Genomic DNA, 24,807 nt, shown 5'->3' with positions numbered 1-24,807 from the left:
AATAGGAGAGAATAATGCAGTAGGCCCAAGTGGGCCAATTATTTCAGATCTTCCAGGGACCAGGGAAAAAAATATCTGTTGCCATCATTTTTGTGACTCTAGTGGGTGAATTTCACGCAGCAGGCTCCCACACTATATGAAATAGCAACTTTCTCCAAAGGAGTCTTTTGTAGCGCTTACTGAAGCTATCAGGAAAGTGAGGAGTCTTACATGACAAGAGTGTTTACGTATGTAATTTCTGCGTAACATTAGAACCATAAAAGCTCTCTCTTTAAGATGGGGAATATGTGACACATGCAGTGAATTTCCACATTAAATTATTGAATGAAAAATACACACATTATCCATTGCAACTCCCGGATTAGGTCAGGTCAAATTTTATTGCTTTTGGCCAAGGGCTTTTGTAAGACTTATAAGGCTAAGAGCAGGTACAGTGTGATCTTTGGTATAAGTTATAGAGTTAGAATGAGGTTCTGAGTGAGAAAATACTTAGCATTTCAGAGGTAATTTCATGAAAGTCATCATGAGACCTAGCACATCACTGTGTTGATTTAACTGGAACTTTATAAGATCATTTTAGCTCTGGTTTCTAAAACTGCCAAGGTTCATGTATCCGCCTGACAATAAATAACCAACCTTTTCTAGATTGATCTGTAATGGATGCTAATTTGAATCACCCCCAAGAAGTTTCTGGCATAGGACCAAATAAACATGGCGAGGGAAAAAAGGCAGGGGAGGAGGAAATGTGGATGACTCCCTAGCTCAGGGGTTCCAGAAATAAACATTTGATGGGTTAAAAGTGTCTAATAGTATCTGCCTTCAAACCCGGTCATGGGCATGAAATCTGGAACAGGTTTAATTATTCTATTAGGGTAAGGAAAATTTGTATCTGATAAAAACAGTCTACCAAACACGGCATTTTGAACAGAGCTGTTCTTAGACTGTTTTATGTGAGAAATCTAGGAGAAGTGGCAGCAGTAATAGTCAGAAGTATTTACTGAGCTCTTATACGCCCAAGCTAATGTACATTTTGTGTACATTTTCTCATTTAATATTCTCAACAATCTTATCTTTATGAGGCAGGATCTATCCTCAGTTTTTAGATGAGGAAAATTAAGAAGTCGACCAAGTTACACAGCTAGTAAGTGATGAAGCCAGGACACATATTCCTCGAAAGTTATACCCATAACATCATACTAAACCTCCGCTTATATTAAAACATATTCAGGCTTTTGTTGTTCCACAGTTGTGGGTCAAAGCTTACTTATGATCAATAGATTCTTTGTGACTTCTAAACCCGTGGACTCAAATTAAGGGGAATCCAATCTCGGGGCGCCTGGGTGGCTTAGTCAGTTAAGCATCTGACTTCAGCTCAGATCATGATCTCACGGTTTGTGAGTTCAAGCCCCACGTGAGGCTCTGAGCTGTCCTGACAGCTCAGAGCCTGGAGCCTACTTAAGATTCTGTGTCTCCCTCTCTCTCTGCCCCTCCCCTGCTCACCCTCTGTCTCTCTCTGTCTCTCAAAAAATAAACATTAAAAAAAATCTTTTTAAAAGGGGGGAGTCCAATCTCTTCCAGCTCAGAACTATCAAAGTATCAGAGGAATAAATGTAAGATAGGAAATAATTTAGAACACTTTCACAAGAATTATTGGCTATAGTAACTATAGGCTATTTTGACCCTCCTGTGCCTATGTCAGACACAATTTAGGCTGGAATAATATCAGAGCTGGAGTTCAGCAAAGCGTCCAGAGACCCTTTTCAGTGATTGCAATGACAGAAACTATATTTTCAAATTGAACTTTCTAGAAGAGCATTTTATTAAGAATAAATAGCCACATATATTGTTTGGCCCATCACAACATTCTGGGTGTCTTTCTGAAAATTGCTGTAGGTGTTTATAAGATTTTTACCTCCCTACATACATATTTGTTAACTTTATTCCCTCCATTTCTTTTCTTCAAGACATCTGGTTAAGCCTGGGTGCCTATTATGCATTAGCTGAGCTGTAAATTCCTAGTGGATTAGGATAAAGGCACCCGTGAAAATGATGGGAGCTCTTACACGGACCCACCAGGAATATGCTCTCGTATTATCCTAGCAGTGGAGGAAGAGAGCAATCAGATTCTTTATCTCCAAAACTATATTCAACTCACAGATTTTGTGGGAAAGAAACGGAAGAGAGGATCAGAGATACCAAGGTTAGGTTACTGGATTAGTAAAAGGTTTCATTTCTGTTACCTATTTCTTTTTTTTTTTTTTCTAACGTTTATTTATTTTTGAGACAGAGAGAGACAGAGCATGAACAGGGGAGGGGCAGAGAGAGAGGGAGACACAGAATCGGAAACAGGCTCCAGGCTCCGAGCCATCAGCCCAGAGCCCGACGCGGGGCTCGAACTCACGGACCGCGAGATCGTGACCTGGCTGAAGTCGGACGCTTAACCGACTGCGCCACCCAGGCGCCCTGTTACCTATTTCAAAAATGTTTATGCCAGGTAAAAAATGAAGAGGGAACTAAATTGTGAGGTAGTCTATGGTATTGGTATCCTTCCTGGTTATAAAGATAACTAGCCCCTGAGCGATTAGCATAGTGGATTCTGTGGAGATGGCTAAATTGATACAAAAAAGTTTCCACTCCCCCTTTGGACTAGGTTTGACCACAGGAATTAACACTGACTAATAGCTGGGGATGGGAGGAACTCACGAGATCATGCTGCTTGGAAACACAGAAAGGTAAATGCTGTTAAGAACTTTTTTTAAGTCTACATCTTAGAATTTGTGTCCCCATCCTATGAGATTCCAAGGACCCAGCTGCATTGCAGTAATCTCAAAATCTCACTCAGAGACAACCAGAATTTACCAGAAGATGGAGGAGACAGAATTTTCCTATTCTTCCTACAAAATACAGTGAAAAACACTGAGGTGCTGTTAGAAAAGGCCAGCTAAAAAACAGAGGTTTTCTGAAACAGCCCGGGTCTCGCAAAAAAATACATTGTCTGGCCTTCAATTGAAAATCACTCCCAGGGGCGCCTGGGTGGCGCAGTCGGTTAAGCGTCCGACTTCAGCCAGGTCACGATCTCGCGGTCCGTGAGTTCGAGCCCCGCGTCGGGCTCTGGGCTGATGGCTCAGAGCCTGGAGCCTGTTTCCGATTCTGTGTCTCCCTCTCTCTCTGCCCCTCCCCCGTTCATGCTCTGTCTCTCTCTGTCCCAAAAATGAATAAACGTTGAAAAAAAAAAATTAAAAAAAAAAAAAAAGAAAATCACTCCCAAAAGCAAGAACCAGGATGGTCTCAAACTGGATGAAAGAAGACAATCAACAAAGACCAACCGCAGAATAACAGGGATATTAGGGTTTTATGACAAGAGTCCACAGCCATGATACAAATGTCTCAATAGGCAATTACATCCATGCTCGGAACAAATGAAAAAATAAAAAGCCCAAGCAGAGTAACAGAAAGTCTTAGCAAAGAAATGCCAAGTGGAAAGAAAAACTAAATGCAGACAGTACAACTGAAAAATGCAGTAGGCGAAATACCAGCCTCAGTGGGTATGCCCCACAGCAGAATGGAAGGGGCAGTGGGGAAAAAAATCAGTGAGCTGGAAGATAGAAAAGTAGAAATTACCAGTGTGAAGAACAAAGAGAAAACAGACTGGGAGAAAATAGACGGAGCATTAAGACACCAGAGGGATGATAACAAAAGATCTAACATTCATGTCATTAGAGTAGCAGAAAGAGGGGAGTACTAGAGAAGGGCAGTACTAGAAAAGTACTTAAAGAAATGATGGCTGAAAACTCTCCAGTTTTGGCAAATGACAAAAACCTACAGATTCAAATAGCTGAGCATGCCCCAAACCGGATCCAACCAAAAAAAATCCACACCAAGACACAAAATGGTCAAGTTTCTAAAAACTGAAGACAAGAAAAATCTGGAACACAAGAGAAAAACAACACCTGAACCACAGGAGAAAAACAGTTCAAATGATAGCGGATTTCTCATCAGAAACCGTGGAGTTCAGCCAGAAGCAGAACAATATTTTCCCAGCACTTCAAGAAGAGAATTGTCAGCCCAGAATGCTATGCCCTGCAGAATAACCTATCAAAGTGCAAGCAAGATTTTTTTTGTAGATACAGACAAGGCTTTATAAAATGTTTTTTTGAGAGGCAGAGTAACTAAACTAGCTACAATAATTCTGAAAAAGCAGAATACAGGGGGGCGGGGGGAGGGGAGTAGAATCAGTCTACCCAGATCCCAGACTTTATTGCAGAGCTGTGTGATCAAGACATTGTGGCATTGCCGGAAGGACAGACATAAAGATCAGTGGAACAGAAGAGATCCCAGAATTTGAGCCACACACATGCACCAAACTTCTTTTTCACAAAGGTGCAAAAGCAATCCTGTTGCCAACAGATAACCTTTTCAACAAATGGTGTTGCAGCATTTGGATATCTCGAGGTAAAACAAAAACAACAAAACAAAACAAAACAAAACAAAAACCACCTTTACCCTAAGTTCCAAACCTTGTACAAAAACTGATGCAACTTGGTTCATGGACTTAAATGTGGAAGGGAAAAGAAAAAAGAAAAGAATATTTAATTTGTTAGTATTAGTGATCACTAGCAAACATTTTGCTTTATTTTTGTTTCTGTTAGTGTTATGTACATTATTTTAAAAATAAATATTTCCTTCAAATTTATGCCAAAAAAAAAAAAAGATTGATTTCCACAAGCAATGATTATGAAACTGCTTTGGAAATGCCAAAAATTTTAGAGGCTTCCATTGGAAGAGTTCATTTATATATACATAGACATATATATACACATACATAGACATATATATACACATACATATATATATATATATATATATATATATATATATATATATGTTTTAATTCCAGTATCGTTAACAGCGTTATATTAACTTCAGGTGGGGATGGATGGGTGACTCAGTCAGTTGAGCGTCCGACTCTTGATTTTGACCCAGGTCTTGATTCCAGGGTCATGGGATTGAGCCCCGAGTTGGGCTTTGTGCTGAGCATAGCTTAATATCCTCTCTCTCTCCCTCTCTCTCTCTCTCCCTCTGCCCCTCTCACCCACTCACGCTCTGTCTCTAAAAAACATAAATAAATAAATGGTCTTCAGGTGTGCAATATAGTGATTCAACACGTACATACAACAACCGTTGCTCATCACAGACAAGTGCACCCCTGAATCCCCATCACCTGTTTCACACATCCACCCCCCCCCCCAACCACCTCCTCTCTGGTCACCATCAGTTTGTTCACTGTAGTTGAGTCTGTTTCTGAGTTTGTCTCTCTATCTTTTCTTCTTTTGCTTGTTTTGTTTCAAAGAGTTCATTTTAAAGTTTCACATGCTCAGAAGCTTTTTCCTCATGGCATCTGAATAAATCCTGATCGCTAACTGCCCCGTAATGAGGAGAGCCTTACACAAGTTCATCAGCGTCTCTTTCAATGAGACTCAAATAGCCTTACTCCTCCTCGTTAAGCCGAGTTATCCCCAGTTAACAAAGTCATGATATTAATACTCTTATTATGCCTATTTTTTTTCTAAAACATGAGTTTAATAAGGGAAGAACAGGCACTATTTTTTGAAACACAAGTAGTTACAATCCCCTCCTCGTTTATTTTTTTTTTTTTTTCCACGTCCATCTACTTATTAGCTGTGTGAACTTGAACAAGGACTTAACCCCTCTGGCCTCAGTTTCTTCCCTAAAATAGGAAGGCAGTGTTTCTGCTGTTTTCAGAGTCATAAAATGGAGCCACAGTTACTTAAATAATATATAATTAAAAAACAAGGACTGACAGTACAATAGGAGAAAAGCCAGGCCAGTTTTGAGAGTTGAAGCCCCAAATGACAGACTTCCCATTTTCTTTGCCCTGAGAATAACATCTTCTTGTTATTCCTGGGAACCTACTAGAATTCCCCAAAGGCTATATTCTTTTCTTTCTCCAAAGAGCTAGATGTTAACACGGTTTTGTCCGCACAGGAGGAAGAACACTTCTTGGAGGCTTCACCTTTCCTAATGACTGTTTCTGTGAATGAGGATATATTCTGTTTGCTTTGTTAGTCGGGAAGAGGGACTCTAATTTCTTGCAAATTCTACTTGAGTTATTTTCACTTGGATAGTTCTAGCTACTTAATAGAAATACTTTGCCAAAACTTCCCCAAAATTTCCAAATGAATTTATTTGGTCATTGTTAAGTAGTGTCTAGAGGTATCCTTTTAAACTGACCTTCTTTTCTCATCATTTTATCCTTCCGTGTTTCAGCAGTTAAACTTATCTGACACTGTGGTGGTAAATTCTTTGTTATTTGGTAAGGAATTAACAAGGATAAAAGAATGTGTTTGTGTTGGTTTGATGTTGAGATTGGAGGAAAAAGTTTAACTTTACAGATCTTCTGCTCTTGTTGTGTGATCTACTTCTAGAAAATCAAAATCCAGGAAAAGTTAACAAATTAATTGGTATTTTTAATAAAATGGTCTTAGGGGTGCCTGGGTGGCTCAGTCGGTTAAGCATCTGACTTAGGCTCAGGTCGTGATCTCACAGCTTGTGAGTTCAAGCCCCACATCAGGCTCTGTGCTGACAGCTCAGAGCCTGAAGCCTGCTTCAGATTCTGTGTCTCCCTCTCTCTCTCTCTCTGTCCCTCCCCTTCTCATGCTCTGCCTCTCTCTCTCTCTCAAAAATAAATAAAGACTAAAAAAATAATAACTATAATGTAGGGTAGACCATGGTAAGTGCTGTAAGAAAAAGAGAAATTAGGGAGAGAAGTCACATTCTATTCAGTTCATGAGTTTGGGCCATGCATTGGGTTCTCTATGCTCTGATTCTGTGGCTCCCTCTCTGTCTGCCCCTCCCCCGCTCACGCTGTGTCTCTCACAAATAAATAAACATTAAAAAAAAAATTTAATGGTCTTAAGAGATGGCCATTTGTTTTAAAACATTAATAGTAAAACAGTGATAAAAAATTAAAAACCAAAAGGCATTAAAAATTAAAATATGTAAAATCAGGTTTAGAAAGGCTTTTACATAAAATGATGTAGTGAGCTCTAAAAAGCAAGAATAAAACCATAAATCACAAACACCCATGAAATATGTATAACATTAAAAAAAAAAAAACAAACCCAAGAGTTTTAGAGTTTACCAACCAAGGAAAAGCAGAGATCATCTGGCCCAACCTATTCTTTTAAAACTAAGGAAACTGAGTCCCAGAAAGGTAAATGGACTCCCTTGAGGTCACAGAGCTGAGGTAAAATTCCTAGATCCCTGCTCCCAGTTCACTATTCTGTCCCCGACAGCATTTAGTAAAACTCACCAGAGAGACCTGAAGCCCAGGCTGGGGACCTCAGGGGTTAAAGCGCCTCACCTGTAATCTGAGCAATTCATAGGACCCTCATGAGATTTCTGGAGTTTGCAGAAGCTGAGGATGGTCAACAAGGGGAGCTCCTTCAACTCTGATGTCCCCGGGACCAGAGTAACCTGCCGAGGGCCCTCGGACCCTTGCTACTTGTGCTGGCATCAGAGGCTCACACCTCAGCCCCCAGATCCCTGCATGTCTGTTTTTATCCCTGCATTTCTAGCTTGGGTGGATAATGGGAAGCAATACGTCAGGTGGGAATCTCGACAGTTGGCCAACCCCCAGTCAGTGCATGGGAGCAGCCCACTGGCCCCGCTCTCCAGGACTATGCCATGATTTTAAGGAACATAAATCTGAGAATCTGGTTTTGCTATTTCTACGAGTTCCGTCTGAGCAGGACCAGCTTTATGTGGTGATGACTACATGGTCCATACTCCTTAACACGCATACGGTCTCTACACAACCTGGCCCTAACACTCCCAGCTTCATTTCCCACCACCTGTCGCTCTCCCTGCCAGGGCTAAAACCACACGGCAGCTCACCTTACCTGGGACTCATCTCACAATCCCATGCCTCATGCCCTCGCACATGTTGTTTCCCTTTCATCTCCTTCCAACATCGAGCCTGAACAAACGGATGGCTGGATGGATGAGGGAGTGGATGGAAAATGAGTGAGGGAGTGAGGGAATATAATTTGAGGAGCCTTAGAAAAACCTGCCATCTCAAACTGGCTCCAGCTCCCATTCAACAACTGAAAATTAAGCCTCTACTATCTGAGTAGCCTCACACCAGTGTTGTGATTATCTGCTATGAAGTGTATAGGAAATAGTTTAAATAATGGTTATGATGCCGAAGCTGGAGTAGTGAAGTTAGCAAAAAAAAAAAAAAAAAAAAAAAAAAAAAAAAAAAATCCTTTTTTTAATGTCATGAGGAAATCAAGGTTATTGATATGGTGTTAACTCTCACTCACTTGCATTTCTTGAGCAGGGGAGAGGTGAAATTATGCCCAGGGTGCCAGGTAATTGTGCAATACCATGGATACACCAGTGGGAGTGTGGCATGTATGGGAAGCCTTCGCCCATGACGTTTGCAGTGGAGGAAACAAGCTTGGGAACTCTCTAGCAGAAATAAGTATTCTGTGTTGTCTTCTGACTTCCTCTGTTTAACATGAAAGTGCTTTGGGAGAAAAAATAACTAAAATATGTAAATGAAAATAAATAGTCTCAGGGCTTAGCCATCACTCATACTTTGCTGTAAAGTCATTGATCATGAGATGTGTCTTTAATTTTTAAGTAGAGGTTCAACTTTCCTGTGTGGCATCTGGGTCCAGAGTTTTGATAATGGGAGAATGCAGGGAGGCAATTCTGGAAGGCTGGCACAGTGGTGCAGGCAAGTTGGCTCACTGAGAGAAATGCACGTAGACACAGTTCTGGGGGAAGGCCAGAACAGGAGAGAGACCCAGAAAGAGGTAGCAAGCCCAAAGGGCAACTCTATCCTGCCTTACAGTCTCCATCCTCTCCTTCATTTGATGCACATTCAGTGAATGGGGCACAACCCCAAGAAAATGGCACTCAGGCTCTAGAATGCTGCTCCTAAACCACTTTGGTATCATTCTCCCTTTGAAAAGTTTGTAGCACAGTGGCTCTGCCTGCCCAGTAAAAACACAGGTCTAAATGTCAAGGCCTTTGTAAACACTCCGAAGCTAAGCCTTAGATTTTGCAGAGGTCTGTGAACTCCGGGTTAAGGACCCCATGATCAGTTAATATTTGCAGACCCTTCCAAAGTCTGTCAAGTACTTTGCATATCATTCTTGTAACAACCCAATTAGCCAGGTACTCTCTCATTTTACGCATGAGAAAACAGAATGTCCTCCTGGTAGGTCACAGTCTATTCTATTCTCTATTTTGTCTGTATGGAAAATATCTGGAAGGGGAGTCAAGAACAGGTATCAGTGGTGGCCTGTGGGAAGCAAGCTAAGAGGGAATATAACCTTTGGTAGTATTTGCACTTTTTCCATGTATGATGCCACCAGTTTGTTTTGTTTTGTTTTTAAAAAGAGAGATCTGATCTGCTACTTTCAAACCTGTATTTTTATCCCTTTAAATAGGTGAAATGATGGGTACACTTAGAAAAGTCAGAGATTTCCAATGTCTTCTGAAAAATGAAATCTTTTTTATGCAAATTCCCACGTCAATTATCTCCTCATACTAGTCAGATAATTTATGGATAAATTATACATTTTAAAAGTAAATTTCATTGCAGCATGGTGAGACTACATCTTGCAAATATATAGTACTTATATTTATAATAATTATATATTTTATTGGGTCTCCTTGGCCTTTTACTTGTAAATTGGTTTTCAGTAGAATTATTGGATTGTGCGGATTTTGTTTTGCTTTTTAAAGTTTATTTATTTTGAGAGAGAATGAGGAGGGGAGGGCAGAGAGAGGGAGAGGAAGGGAGAGAGAATCCCAAGCAGGCTCCATGCTGTCAGCACAGAGCCCGATGCAGGGCTCAGTCTCATGAACTGTGAGATCATAACACGAGCCCAAATCGAGAGTCAGACGCTTAACAGGCACCCCAGGATTGTGTGGTTTAATGCCAGATTTTTTGATACAGTAAATACTAAAATAAATAAGCCTTTGCGTCTTCATTCTCTAGTCCCAGGCAGCATTTAGCATTTAGCCTCCTCCCTGACCTACACACACATTTTCAACTGTTTCTTCTCCTTGTATGCTACCAAAACCTTTAGGTAACTAAATAATCAGTATCCAATGTTTGCAAATGCTTTTTTTTTTTTTTTAAGTTGAAGTGTAGTTAACATCCAGTGTTATATTAGTTTCAGGTGTGTGATACAGTGATTCAACAATTCGATACATTTCTCAGTGCTGGTCCCGACAAGTGTGCTCTTAATCCCCTTCACCTACTTCACCCATCCCCGCACCCCCCCCCACCCCCACCCCACCTACTCTCTGGCAACCACCAGCCTGTTCTCTGCATTTAAGGGTCTGGATTTTTTTGTTGGCCTCTTTTTTATTTTGTTCGTTTTAAAAATCAAAACCCTGAAGCCTGAGATGCTTGTTGCTTTTCTATGCTGAGGCCTAATGGAATAAAAACTGGTAAGGACATTTGTAAACAGGTGAGGCAGAGGAACACCTGGATGTGAGAACTCACCATTCAAAATGATTTGAAATAAGTTACTGAGTGGTGACCCCGAAGATGCTAGAAACACTGTTTCAGCCCTGACCACCTCCAGTGGGTTTTTTTCTGTTTTAGTCTCTGTTATAAATGGAAGAATCTATCCCTGAAAGGGTCAGCCAAGGCCGTGTAATTACTTTTAGCTTCCGCCTGAACTCTAGCTTTTGCTTTCATTTACGGCTGGTGCTCAGTGGCGGGTCTGGTGTTCCAAGAGGGAATTTCAAAGCAGAGCCCACAACCAGGTTTTCTGCTGTGGGAGAGACCATGTTCTGGGTCTACGGCTTCAGCTGTCCAGGTCTCCAGGGGCCTGGCCGCGTCCTAGGAGGGCGAAAGCAACAGTATGCAGGACAGCTCGGGGTCCGCTGTCAGTACAGCTGCAGTCCCATGACGTGATTCAAGCGTTCGTCAACACTATCCAGCAATTACTCTGAGGAGATTCATCTTGTTGACTGAGTGGAAGTAAGGAAAAGAATCATGCGGAAAGGTGACTGTTCTCAAGGTACGGCAGACCTTCACAGGAAATCTAAGTTACTGTGCACAGTGTTGGTGGTGAATGAGCTGGCCAGACCACCCCAGATGTAATAAACCGTGGGCTCCACAGAAAACAAAGAGGTTTAGGGCCATGTGTCACACAGGCATGCAGAATCTATAGGAATTAAAGTCAGAAATGGTACAGCTGGGTTGTGATACCTACACCAACCAGCTCTCAGGAAGTCACTGGACACTCTAAGAATCAGCTCCCTTACTTGAAATACAAGAATAAGAACAAAGTTGGCAGAGCTAGTGAGGTTTAAATGTCTCCCATGAGCCTCCTTACATCAACACCGGTCATCAGATTAAAACACGAATCGATCGTGTCATTCTGCTGCTCATGAGCCTTCACTGGCTCCCACGAGGTAAAAACCAACTCTCAGCATTGCATTCAAGGACTTTCACATATCAGCCCAGCCCCCAGCCCCCAGCCCCCACCTCCTGCTTCCCTCTGCTTCAAACCATCCCTCCTTTACCTTATCATGCCCATCCTCTCAACCCTTGGTCTCTCTCCCCAGAATGCCCTTCTCTGGGTGGTAAAATCCTATTCAGTCTTTGAAACCCAGACCAGACGTCACCTTCCCTTACCCAGTCCCCCTCCCAAAGTTTGTTGGTCCTTAGAACGTGAACAACACCTTGTTCACCTGCCTGCGACGGGGAGCGTTGTGCCTACTGTAATTGCCTGTATCTTTATCCATCTGCCTGCTGGGCTGTGAGCCCCAATTCAAGGATGATGTCTTCTTCTAGTTTACATCCCTGTCACCCAGCGCTGTGCCTTGCAATCTTAAAGATGCTCGCAAAAGTGTTGGCTCCTATGTGGAAATGTGAATTCATGAAGGTGTTCTTAAGCTGGAAAGTGTCGTGTAAGTGTAGTATTATCATTAATGAAGGTGAAGGACCGAGCAGCAAGAATCGGTCCCGGAGATTTGCACTTAAAGGAATGAGTATCAAACCCTTCTACAGCTAAATGCTACGTGTCCTTCCAGGGCCCTGCAGGGAAGCGGGCGGGCACACTGGGGGTGAGCCCCTTGGGGCGCCAAGGCGTAACGCCCTACCCAAAGCTGCTCTGTGGAACTGCACCTTCACCTGATAGCTAACTGAAGATTCGGAAGGATCACCTGTCAGGCTTTCTCCAAATCAAAACTTACGAACCTGTGTGCCTCCAGGATTCCTTCTTCCCAGCAACTGTTTTCCTCGCCTTTCATACATTCTGAAGTGACATTTAACTATGAGGGAAAGAGGCGCTGGATTCTGAGCCCAGACCGACCTAGATTCAAAACTTGAGCCTGTGTTCATTCCCAGCGTGCGGCTTGGCTAGCACACGCAGGCTTGCAGAGCCTGTGACGTCACGTCTAAAACAGGAAAAGTGCCTAACAAGGAAAACCAAGTGTGACAGATGTGGAAGGGAGTATCGCACGCTGAAAATGCTAGGAAACTGTAAGATGTTCTTTCTGTGATGAGAGGTAGACAAGTACCAGCCACAGGCTTACTTTCCTTTGTTACTTCCTCCTCCTTTTCTCTCTCCTTTCACATTGCGAAAGTACATCTCACTGGTCTGTTTCTGTGTAGAGGAGTGTTTGCTCCAAATCTAATAAGGCTCATCTAAGGGACAACTTTTGGGGGAACATAATAGAGTCAGCAGCCCCCATGGTAACAGCATTTCTTTGATCTCTTGCCACTAAGTGTTGTTTTGAAAGTTAATTGAGGATGAAAGCATCTCCCCAAAAAACTACTGTCAAAGGAGATTCCAACTCACCTCAAATCCAACCAGCTCTGTTTTGCACGTGTAAAACTGAGATGACAACCACTGCATAAATATTAAACGAGCAGTGAGATGTCAGTGTTTTCATTACTGTGTGAAGTGGGACTCTGAACGAAGCTGAGACCAGTTTGGTACACCTGCAGAGGCAGCATGGGTTTTGATATAACTACGATATTTGATTTGGAAATTTAAAACATACAGTGTTGCCAATAGCTCTTAGTTTAAAAAAAAAAAAAAAAAGTAGTTGAACTCCAGGATTCACCATTTCCTATAAGAGCTTGAGATGCCAAGTATTTAGGTTTACATGAAAATTTGGCTCACAAATGCCTCAGCGAATAGGAAAATCTGTCTCTTGGCGGGTAACGGAAGTCAAGCTATTTCTTCCTCTTCACCCTCTTCAGAGGGTGAGACGCCAGTGCTGAACTGGTGTTCCACCTCACAGGGATCACAGCACACGAATACTTCTGGTCTCCCAGACTGTAGCCTTCTCCCCTCCAGTTTTTCTCCAACAAGCTACAAGAGTGATCTTTCTAAAATGCAAATCTGGGGGCGCCTGGGTGGCGCAGTCGGTTAAGCGTCCGACTTCAGCCAGGTCACCATCTCGCGGTCCGGGAGTTCGAGCCCCGCATCGGGCTCTGGGCTGATGGCTCAGAGCCTGGAGCCTGTTTCCGATTCTGTGTCTCCCTCTCTCTCTGCCCCTCCCCCGTTCATGCTCTGTCTCTCTCTGTCCCAAAAATAAATAAACGTTGAAAAAAAAAAATTAAAAAAAAAATAAAATAAAAAATAAATAAAATGCAAATCTGATCATATAATGGCCTAATCTATCAATAGCTCCAAAATGCCTTCAAACTATGTTAGCAGGATGAGCTCTTGCCTTGTGGTCCAATCTCTGCTCTGATTCAAGTCACACTCCCATCCCACCTCACCTCTTCTGTCCCCAGTGATTGCCCTGCAGTTCCCTGACCACACCATGATTCTGGGCCTTTGCTCTCACAGCAACCTCTACCTGGAATGTCTCTGACCACTCTCTTCCCTTGGCAGACCTGCACACTCTTCAGGACTCTGTCAGGAGTCAGCTTGTCCAGAAAGCTGTCCCTACCCACCCTCTCCTCAGGCTGCTGAGGGTGCCCCCCTCTGAGCCTGCCTCTCTCATAGACTCATCATATTGCATTCAAACCTTGTAGTGAGTTGTCCATTGCCCCCATTGGACTGCCATTGTCTTGAGGGCGAGGATCAGATTTAATTCATAATCCCATCCCCAGAACTTTACATAATCTGGTCCGTACTGGACCATCAGTAAAAGTGTGGTAAGTCAATCCACCAAATGGCACTAGACTGAAAGCTGGGTATGACTTCTTATCCCAAACATGCCAGCAATTAGTGTGGTGTTGGATCTAGGCCGATAGAGACTCTATCATGTGTATTTCACTCCAGTAAATCCACATAATTCTTTCTCTCGCTGTCTATGGGCCAGTACCTTACCCCCAAGATTGAAATACTGCCAATGACTTTCCTAACCCACCTTGTTATCTTAGAATAGGTAACAGATTTTTCAAAGTCCGAAGAGCTCCTTACCTTCATCCTCCCCACAGAGGGTGACCTCTTGAAATGTTTGCAAAGTGGCAGCAGTCCTGTTCTTCCTCTGTAACTGCGAATGGGACAGAGTCTTCTTTGTTACTTATTGCATCTACTCATTTAAGACATTTTCATTAGGAACCTATTACGTGTCAGCTGCTCCCATGGACCAAGATAAGAGGCATGGGTGAATCTGCCCATTAAACAAAATAGCTGAAAAATACTCAGCGTTATACATTGTCGGTCCAGGCTACTGACTCATTAGATACGTCCCCTTATATAAGGAGAAATGTAGAACCCAAAGGCCACAAACAAAATTAAGATAACCGTGGCACTCCCCCCAAGAAAAGTAATTAGGCCCTGTAAATAGCTCCAGCCAGGATATACATTGTACATGATGATGTGTAGTCTTTCACGGGGATCTGAAAGGGATCCCTCAGATACACCTACGTTGCGTACAGTATGAAGGGTTTTCTTTGATCCCCTGGAGCCCATTTGGAATTCTTGGGCCCCCAAGTAAACAACTCCCAAACGAGCATGTCGAGGTCTGTGCCCTCAACATCAGCCATTCTGATCATCCACACAGAAACAGAAGCTGGGTCTGGGAATGGAAGACAGGGCTCTTTGTCTCCCTGGGGAGCTCTGGAAGGCTTATTCTTGCCTTGATGAGAGAAATCTAAAGATTGGATTTTTCAGGGTCAATAAGGCACCTTGTTGAGTAATTTACAGTAGAATGTGAAAACAAATACAGGAGGGAAGCACGCCAAACAGCACACTCCCCTGGTGAGACAAAGGGAGGAGGGCTCTGGCTGACTGCTCCCAAGGTGGTCTGGTTCATTCTTATTTATTTCCGTTCTCCCACACATTCCTCTGGATCCTGGGGAACCACTCCTGCTCTGGAGTTGGTCCGTTCCCAGGTCATCCATCCTGTCCCTCACCTCAGCCTAAGTGACTCTAGCCAGAGGGGAAACACGATTGGGGAGGGCCGGAATACACTACCGCGGAAGGAGAGGGAGGAAGATTGGGTACCGGGGATGTTACAGAACATGAACCAGGCTCAAATTATAAGCCAGCAATTTACATGAGTCTTCTGTGACTGTTTACACTGCTGTTTATTTATTTATTTTTTGAAATCAGTACTTATCTTGGCCACCACGGCCACATGTAGCTGACATGAAAATACAGAACACCTTCATGAGACTCACGGTCACCCAGTATCCATACAATCCCCTGTTCTTCCCCCCAACCCTCTCTCCCTCTTGAAACCACAACAAGGAAATCACAGTACTAGAGACAACGTGGGCCCTTGGGGAAAAGGGACAGAGGCGCCAACCAGGAGCCCCTGCCTTCAGTTCCCTTAGTAGAAGTCAAATATTGCAAATACTTTCTGCAAGCTTTTCATAGTTGCTGCTTTCTCTAGCTTAAAAGATCTTAATATGGCTGTTAGTCCATTTATCACTTTCTCCTCATATGGGCTTGGCAAGCAGACAAAATAGACAGGAGTTCAAATCCAGACTCTGCATGGATAGGCTCTGTGGCTTTTGGCTAATTATTTAGTAAAGCACAGTTCCCCAATAAATATTAATAGATGTCTTCCCAGAATCCTCCAAAGATCCCTAAACCTTAGCTTCCTATAAACCATTATCTGTTTTTGTTTAATTCAGGATTTTCTTTTTATCTTTTTTTTTGTAACATTTTACACATACATATTTTAAAAGGTAATCTATCTTTAAAAAAAAAATGACTAGACCAATTTTCTTAGGAAAAACTGCCAACTCCACCCTTTGCCAGTGGTTCTTTCCCATAATCAGAAAACACCTAGCCTAGCTTCCACATCAATTGGAAACACCCTTCACTGGGACACTTGATGTACCCATAGCCACAGTTCTCTGAGGAATATGCTGAAATCCATGGCCCCTCCTTAAAATGTGCTCTCAAACAGTGGAGTGTAGATGAGGTGAAAAAGACACTGTACACATTTTTTTGTTTCTTGGGGTCTTGCTGACAGCAGGTGTTTTCTCACTTTGTCCCAGGAGGAAGAGAAAGTGACTGGCATTTTATTTGGTCAGTAGCTATTTTTGGAACTATTACTCCATACAAGGCACAATATTGGCCACTGTGGGGGATGCAGAAATGAGTCAGACACTGTATCTTCCCTGAAGAACTCATAGGGAAGATAAAATATTCGTTTTGCACACTTTTTGGAATGCCTGCAATGTGCATATCCTCTTGTAGGCCCTGGAGATACAGTGAGGAAAAACAGACCAAGCTCATGTAGTTCATATTTTCTTGGGTAAGCAAGTAAATTAACAAATAGCTTCAGATTGTGATAAATGCTAAAAACAAAAGAATAGAGGATAATGTATTGGAGTGAGGTGCAGGATGACCTTGGTAGAAATGACTTGGGAAGTCAGAGACAGAAAGTGCCCATGAAGGAAGATGGGTAGAATAACAGGAAATGGAGTTTCAGAGAAGTGGACAGGAGTCAGACATGACTCTTTGTAGACTAGGGGTCTGTAAACTCGTCCTACCAAGTGTCAGACAGTAAGTAAACATGTTTGGCTTTGTGGGCCATGTGGTCTGTATTACAACTATTCAATTCCGCCATTGAGACAACATGCAAAATTATGACTGGGGTTGTGTTCCAATAAACTTTTAGTTATGGACGCCGAGATTGGAATTTCACATAATTTTCACATGTTACAAAATATTTTTTTTCCTCAGTGTAGACACCATTCTTAGCTCACAGGCTGGACAAAAACAGGCGGTAGGCTGGATTTTTGTACAGTTTGCCCCCGTTGTACACCCCCGTTGTACAGTACGTTAAGGAGTTTGGATTTTATTCCAAGGGTACCTATGAGATTTCAATGAAGGAAAGTATTGTGATATGGTCTATGCTCTGAAGAGATAGTTCTGGCTTCTGTGGACTGGTGAGGGGTATGTGCACAGGCAGCAAGACCAGTTGAGCTCTGAAACTGTCACAGAGTACCAATGTGAAACAGCGGTGATGTGGACAAGAGTAACAAGCATGGAATTAAAAGAAATTAAAAGGAGGCTGATTTGAAATGCGCTGTGTAGGTAGAGTTGAAAACACAAGTGCCTGAATCATTATAATACAAAGTAGACAGGACTCAAGCCAGGGAGAATGACAGATACAATTACTGTCAGAAACCAGAGACAGTGAGCTGGTGTTGAAGGAGCCTGCGCCTCTCTCACATGGGTAGGTCTTTGACAAGAGGGGATGGGAGAGACATCAGGCTGGAAAGATGGTCTGACTGGTGATGGGGAAGGAACTCTGTTCTGAGGTACACTTGATCTCTCCAAACCTCCCATCCTCATCTGCAAACTCATTAAACTGTAAGCTTCTTGAGGCCAGGGACCATGTTATTTGCCTTTCCATATCCCTACAACCTAGCTGGTCAATAATCTTAACATCGATTCAGTAAGTCTTTTCTGACCTACTCTATGCTATGGCATATGCTAGCAACATATATATACACATAGTTAATGTCCTCGCAGAGCTTATAGGACTAAAGAGAACTGAACTAATAATGCTACACAGGGACACTATCCGGTGGTCCAAGAGATGCAACGGGGACTTTGTGTTATCTTGGGACCAGAGAAGGCTTATGAGCAGGAGTGACATTTACATTGATTGCTGAGGGAAAAGGAAGGGATATTTAGTGAAATGAAAGTCAGAAAGAAGGAGGAAGAACATTTCTGGCAAAATGAACAGTGTGTGTGAGAGGAAGAAGCCTGACATGTCGAAGATCTAAAAATCAGAGAGAAGAGAACAAGTGGGCGCAGTGGACCGTGGCTAGTGGGTGGAGAAGGCCAGGTCATCCAGGGCCCAGGCTCAAGAGGAAGTTGTAGGGGCATTTTGGGTTCACACAGCCTGGCCTTTAATTCCCAGCTCTGCCACTTGTCAGATCGGTAGAAAGACTGAACGAGTGCCTTAGTCCATCTTGGAGGACTGTTGTAAGAAATAAATGAGATTTTCTGTATGAGAATCCAGTAGATTTTCATTAAGTGATAGTCTTCCTCCCTTGGCTCACAGGACAAATGTAGGGAGTAGTGCAAACTCAGAAATAGGTTAAATGCCTGGTGAAGGAGTCCTTATCTTGTAGTTTGCAGGAAACCCAATGGAACAACGAGGACTGTCTCCTATAGAAGCCAGACCAGCTCCATCTGAGACTCCACTCCATACTTCTATGACAGAGGGTGGGGTGGGTGTCCAGAGATCAGTAGGGCAGGGTCCTGCCTTCAAGGGTTTAATGATGTAAAGTTATAAAGAGGAGCGTGGGGTGTGAAATGGGTGCAGTAGGATGAACGAACAGCCAAACAGTGCCGTCCTCCCAATGAAAGCTCCTTGTCTGGCCGGAGAGTTGGACTGTTGTTGTTTTTGCCCCTGTGGCTGCTTATTTTAATTCCATGAGGACCCAAAAGGATTCAGAAATCTGGAAATTGGCCACATATCTTGGATCTTGTGTGTAGAAGTCAGACAGCTGCCACTACGTTTCTCTGCTTTGTGCCCTTTGGAAACATAAAGCAGCTTGCCAGACCTCTCTCCCTGCAGGCAAGAAGGGCATCTCTCTGCTGGGAATAAAACAAAACAGAATCTCAGCATCCCAGGAAGCTCAGCCAGGAGAAGGCCCTTCCCCTGTGGAAGAGGCATCACATGCTGCCTATTCTCAGAGTCCCAGCCTTCAGCTCTCTGCCACTTGTTTTTGAGTCCCTGCTATTGTTCAGCTACATCCACTGCAGCCTTTGAAAAGCCTATACGTGTTAATAAAATCATTATCTGGACACTATTAAAAGGACTCGAAAACAAGCTGTTTTCGAAAAAATCTGTCTGGACATCCTATAACTCAAGGATATAGCAGTGTTCCAGGGAAAAAGGAAAAGCCAAAAGTATCTGAATTAATGACCTGTGTGACTATTTTCGGTCCAGAGTGTATTAAAAGTGCCCATACAGGGGCGCCTGGGTGGCTCAGTTGGTTAAATGTCTGACTTTGGTTCAGGTCATGATCTCACAGTTTGTGAGTTCGAGCCCCACGTTGGGCTCTGTGCTGACAGCTTAGAGCCTGGAGCCTGCTTCGAATTCTGTGTCTCCCTCTCCCTCTGCTCCTCCCCCACTCATGCTCTGTCTCTCTCTCTCCTTCAAAAATAAATAAAAACATTAAAAAAAAGTGCCCATACATATAGCCCAGATAATCATGAAATAAAATATAATATCAATGTATAATAGAATATAATAAAGAATATAATAATTATGAAGCCCAGATAATCCAGGTTAGGAACAGAGCTCTTTCACGCCATCAGGAGTACTGGACTGGTACATCTTGTCGTACCCACAATCGATATGTAGGTTTCTTCTGGGCAGCCCCTGACACTGTCCCCCTGGTTGCAGTCAAGTCCATGGATGCCCCCTGCAGGCTGTGTGCTCCACCAGTTTCTGGGCCACCCTGGCTTGGGCTGGAAGAACTGGTGCAGGAAGCCTGGGCACCTGTACTGCCCAGTGCCTGGGACCTGACCACTGGGCAGACCTCCCCAGTGGTGACTGCTTGGTAACTGAACTTTTGCCCCAGATTCCCTCACTGTACCACTCCTGCCTCCTAAAGGAGTTTATATACCTCATTCTTGACTCCTGGTAACAGAATGTTACCTAAATTATGCCTGAGAAATCTATCTCCCCCCGACATTCTACCCTGGTGGTCAGGATACATCCACCCTTAGAGTCTATCTAAGCAATCACCTAGCATTTATTCACTGGTATGATGGTAAGTGTTTAACAACTGGCTCTCTGGGGGGAAAAGTGTGTGTGTGTGTGTGTGTGTGTGTGTGTGTGTGTGTGTGTGTGTATACCTTCACATAAGTCTATTGTAAGTTTTACTGATAGGATATGTAGCACACAATTTAAAATCATAATAATAAAATATACAACACTCTTTTTTGTAAATTTCTTCTAGCCTGTTGATTCACCTAAAATGCATTTTGTTTGTTTTTATCAAACTCTTGAGTCTGTAAGCCAACCTGTAGCTGTAATTAATGGATGAGTATAGTTGCCATTTAAGTGTTGGTTGATATATTCGTGCACTTTAAGGAAGCAAAACAAGATGAAACAACGCAGGCTTATCGTGGGACATCACTTGTTGATCAGTGGCATAAGCAACTTCTTTGTCAAATCAAGTAATAGTTTTTGAGTACTGGAAGGATATTTCCTCAGGTTTTTTGTGCTATTCACAATGAAACAGCCATAGAGATTTTAACCTGCATTATTAACATTTTCTTCATCGCTTTCTTAAGTCTAGACTAGTGATCAGCAAATTTCTCCTGTAAAGGGCCAGAGAGTAACTATATTAGGCTTTGTGGGCCACATATGGTCTCTGTCACATACTCTTCCGTGTGTGTGTGTTGGGGGGTGGGGGGGTGGAGTGGGTTTTACAATTCTTTAAAAACATAAAAACTAAAACCCTCCTTAGCTCCTGGGCCACACAAAACCAGACTGAGGCTGGATTTAGCTCACGGAACTGTAGTTTGCCAATACCTGATCTAAACAGTTCACAGAAGAAAAAAATCAAGACCTGACTTCCGATTTTTATGGTGTAACTATTCCCACCATGGCCACTTCCAAGCTGCCGACACAATATCATGAAAATGACTGGGAAGCGATGTGCCCTGGTGCACCATCATACATGTTTCCACTGTTCAGGTGCAAGAGATGTCAGTAACCTCGGGAGCATAAATAACAGCAAAGTGCAGTAAAACAGGGAGTAACAAGTTTTAAATACTTACTGTCTTTGTCTTTAATTTATTTAACTTTAACTTTGTATGATTTAATTTTTAATGATGGCTGTGTTTAACCACTAGCTCATAAAACTCCTGAGATCTCAACAGTCCATTCTCACAAGCTATGTGGCTCAACCCCGGCGCCCTGCTGCGTTTATCCCATGCACACACGGTTGAGGACCAAGCCCTGACTTGCCCCGGCTCCCTGTTTGAGCCGCCTCTCAAAGCCACCTTATCACACCACCCCACCTTAGATGCACCACGATGGGTGGATTCTGCACCCTGATAAATCTGTGACCTTCCCAACTCTTAAATGTTCTGGGAAAACCAGGAGGTGAATATGCCAAGGAAAGACAGCCTATAAACGGAAAGATAAAAGTGATTTCTACACGAGCTGGGGCTTGAGGGTTACTTAGGCTTCCAGTAACCCTAATGGTGCCACTGATTCAGACTTTCTGAGCCCAAAACTGCAGAAATTACTGAGAGAAGTTTTGTTTGGAGGCATGCCTGGTGAAGTGTCCAAAGAAGTACATGAAAGGTGAAGTTCTCTGAAAAGGTGAAGGCTGGCACCTAGGTCATCTGGAAGACTGGGATTCATTCAACAGGCACTTTGTGCTAGGCTTGGAAAAAGAGAGAAAGCTACTTGCGATAGTAAGAATCACACAAATGATAACACCTTTCATTTAGAAAGCCAAGGGGATCAAGAGAAAGAATACAATTAGATAATAGCCATAATCGGGTGAACTATTAGGAGGGAAATAAGGACGCAGGTGGATTGGACTGTGGTTACTTGTACTTTTCAAAACCCTGAATTTTAGACATCCCTGCTTCTGGTCTGTATCCGTGTGCTGCTCTGTCATATAGCAGGCAAAACTATGACTGTACACAACGTAGACAGATAGGGACATATCATTTTTGTGGTTGCAGAATCTGACCATAAGTAAATGAAATAGCCCTCTGATTCCAACTTTGCTTTTAATCTTCTAGAAGTAGTGGGTGCAAGAAGGCTTTACTACTGTCAAAAAAAAAAAAAAAAAAAGGCTTTTGCCCTTAATTTAAATCATTGTTTTTCTAGGGAAATTTAATTTGGGGGAAAAAAATGTTTTTCTAATTAACTGGAAGACTGTGTGCTGTGCAAACAATAAAGATTCTTGTTTGAAAGTAATGCATGCCCCCACTCCTAGGACTACCAAGGGAATTTAAAATAAAAAACGCGAGCAGCTCTGACCTCGTATTCTGCCAGAGCTAAACAGAATTCCCAGATCCAGAGTTTTCACGTCAGTTCCCAATTTCAAACCCACAAGTGTTGAGTGGGTTCATGCTTCGGCAAGACACATCTTCTCATCTCTAGAAACAACTGTATTTGATCTCTTCCTGGTTTCTCGGCACGTCCCTCACTCCCTTTTTCTTTCTCTTGTGCTATGGTTGGCCTCAAAGGTTAGAAACTGCACAATTGGATGAACCGGGGAGGATTTCATAATGTTCTGGTGATGGGCTGGGCAGTCTAGCCAAATTCCGTTCATTAGCTAAGGCGCCAGGGTGAGTGTGGCCAGTAAGAATGCCGTTTTGGTTCCACTGAAGTGCTGATAGGGAACAGGAAATAAACTTTTATTTTTTTGGTTCCTGAGCAGCAGTATGGACAAGTGAAGAGTCTGGGATGCTGGGAATCTGGAGGCCAGGAATTAATCTCCAACCCAACCACTTACTGGGCAGCTCAAGCAACTTCTGTTCTCTTTCTGTTTTTTTCTATTCTGACACTGTTTTCTTATTCTTTATGTACTGGCATCAGATTTCTGTCTACCTTAGACTTTAAACATTCCAAAGTCAGGAATCAAGGAATCAATTCACTCACCGTTTACTGAGCCACCTATGCTGTGCTAGGTGCCATGACAGGCGCTTCGTAAACTGGTATTAATCCAACATGGTCCCTGCCCTCAAAGAAAGTACAGACTACAGAGGAGGCAGATCTCTTAGAAAATAAACACAAAACAAACAAAGCAAGTGGAAGTGTGAGAGACATATTAAAGTTACTATGGCAAAATGGCAAAGGAGCTTCCGTTGGAAAGCCATGGGAAGCTGTGGAAAGGAAGGGACTTTGAACCGCTCCTGTTTGAATAAAGGGGAAGACAATTTGGGGGAAGAGGAGAGCATACCAGAAGAGAAAAAAAACATAAAGACAATCAGTCTGAGGTCAAGTGACATATGGCTAAAGTGAAGGGTTCCAGCAGGGCCTGGGCATGAAGCAGGAGTAGAACCCACCAGTATACTCCTCCTGGCGTGAGCGCAGGACAACAGCTCTGGGCTTTCAGGGGTTTCAGACTTGAGGGAGACTCTTGGACAACAGCAGGTTTTAGATGTTTTATCAACTAAATAGAAATTTACTAGACATTGCTGTAATGTTATCTCCTTATGCCTTGATTTTTGCATAGTGTCCACCCTCTCAAGAAACTGGCCTGAAAACTTAAAAAGTGTTACCGGCTGAAACAGGGTGGATTATTCACATAGTTCACACCAAGAGGCTGGAAACTTACCTGAGCTTTAGATTTGGTCCTCTTTGTGCATCCTAATGCTTCCAGTCATGAATTTTCTACTCTTGCATTGATTCTGTGACTTTTCTCCTTACATTATAGGCTTCAGGTGACAAGGCCAGACCTTCAGGAGCTCTTTTCCTTCTTAACCTTTCAGGCTGCATTTTATGTAGCTGCCATCCAGTAAATAGAGGTGTTCAGCTAGAACTCTCCTTCCAAAATGACTCTACATTTCTAAAACTTAGATAAAAATAATTGTTAAAATAATAAAGCATCATATTTAAAATATTCATAGCTATTTGATACAAATATAGTGAATCACAGTTTGAGCCAGAGCCAAATTTTCAGACGTACTAACACCTTGGTTTGGTCTGGTACCTTTCTTGCTAATGTTCAACTGCTATGAGCCATTGCATGATTAAACCCTGCTTCTGTTTCCCAGACCTAAGTAGAAACAGTTGCCCTGATCTTTATCTTAAAATTATAAGTCTTATACAGTTTTAAACTTCATATACATGGCTCCAGCCCTTCAGGGATTTAGAACAGGCTTATAAGTGATTTTCTTGTGGCTTTAATATTAAGTCTTTAAACTACCTACACATAACTTTCCAGAGAGACCATGCTAAGTTGCCTTCCTAGAATTCCCAGTGGGCTCTCAAAGTGATTCCTGCTGACTCTGTTTCCCTCCCTCATTTTTTAAGTGACCAGAAGCTCCTTTCCTTTATGTCAAAAGAGTCCACCAAACCAATGAAGTACATAGAGGAAGAAGACTGTTGGTTGCCCTCGGAATAGATTGTCCATTCCAATATGGAGGATTTTTTTCCTTCCATGTGAATCTTCTCTTTCATGTTCCAAGATCTAATTAGACTTAAATGCTTACAAGTTTGTTTGTTTGTTTGTTTGTTTGTTTGTTTTAACGTTTATTTATTATTGAGAGACAGAGAGAGACAGAGCATGAGCAGGGGAGGGGCAGAGAGAGGAGGAGACACAGAATCCGAAGCAGGCTCCAGGCTCCGAGCTGTCAGCACAGAGCCCGACGTGGGGCTGGA

General features: G+C 42.7%; 1 protein-coding gene and 1 long non-coding RNA gene across 2 annotated transcripts in view; one reads left to right on the top strand and one right to left on the bottom strand.

The window, feature by feature from the left end:
* The window catches only part of ANKFN1 (ankyrin repeat and fibronectin type III domain containing 1), a 302,257-nt gene that overhangs the window by 201,564 nt on the left and 75,886 nt on the right, over positions 1–24,807 (top strand). The window lies entirely within an intron of this gene.
* Positions 10,375–24,020, bottom strand: LOC147574249 (uncharacterized). The gene is made up of 3 exons (XR_015244058.1): positions 23,762–24,020; positions 14,442–14,514; positions 10,375–11,022 (listed from the first exon to the last, which is right to left on the bottom strand). It is a non-coding gene; the product is annotated as an uncharacterized LOC147574249 (long non-coding RNA).

The sequence above is a fragment of the Puma concolor genome, chromosome E1 (genome assembly GCF_028749965.1).
Source record: "Puma concolor isolate L17-30 chromosome E1, mPumCon1.1.hap2, whole genome shotgun sequence".
Classification (NCBI taxonomy): domain Eukaryota; kingdom Metazoa; phylum Chordata; class Mammalia; order Carnivora; family Felidae; genus Puma; species Puma concolor.
Note: the sequence above shows the minus strand (reverse complement) of the source record. Positions and strands in the feature narration are given on the sequence as shown.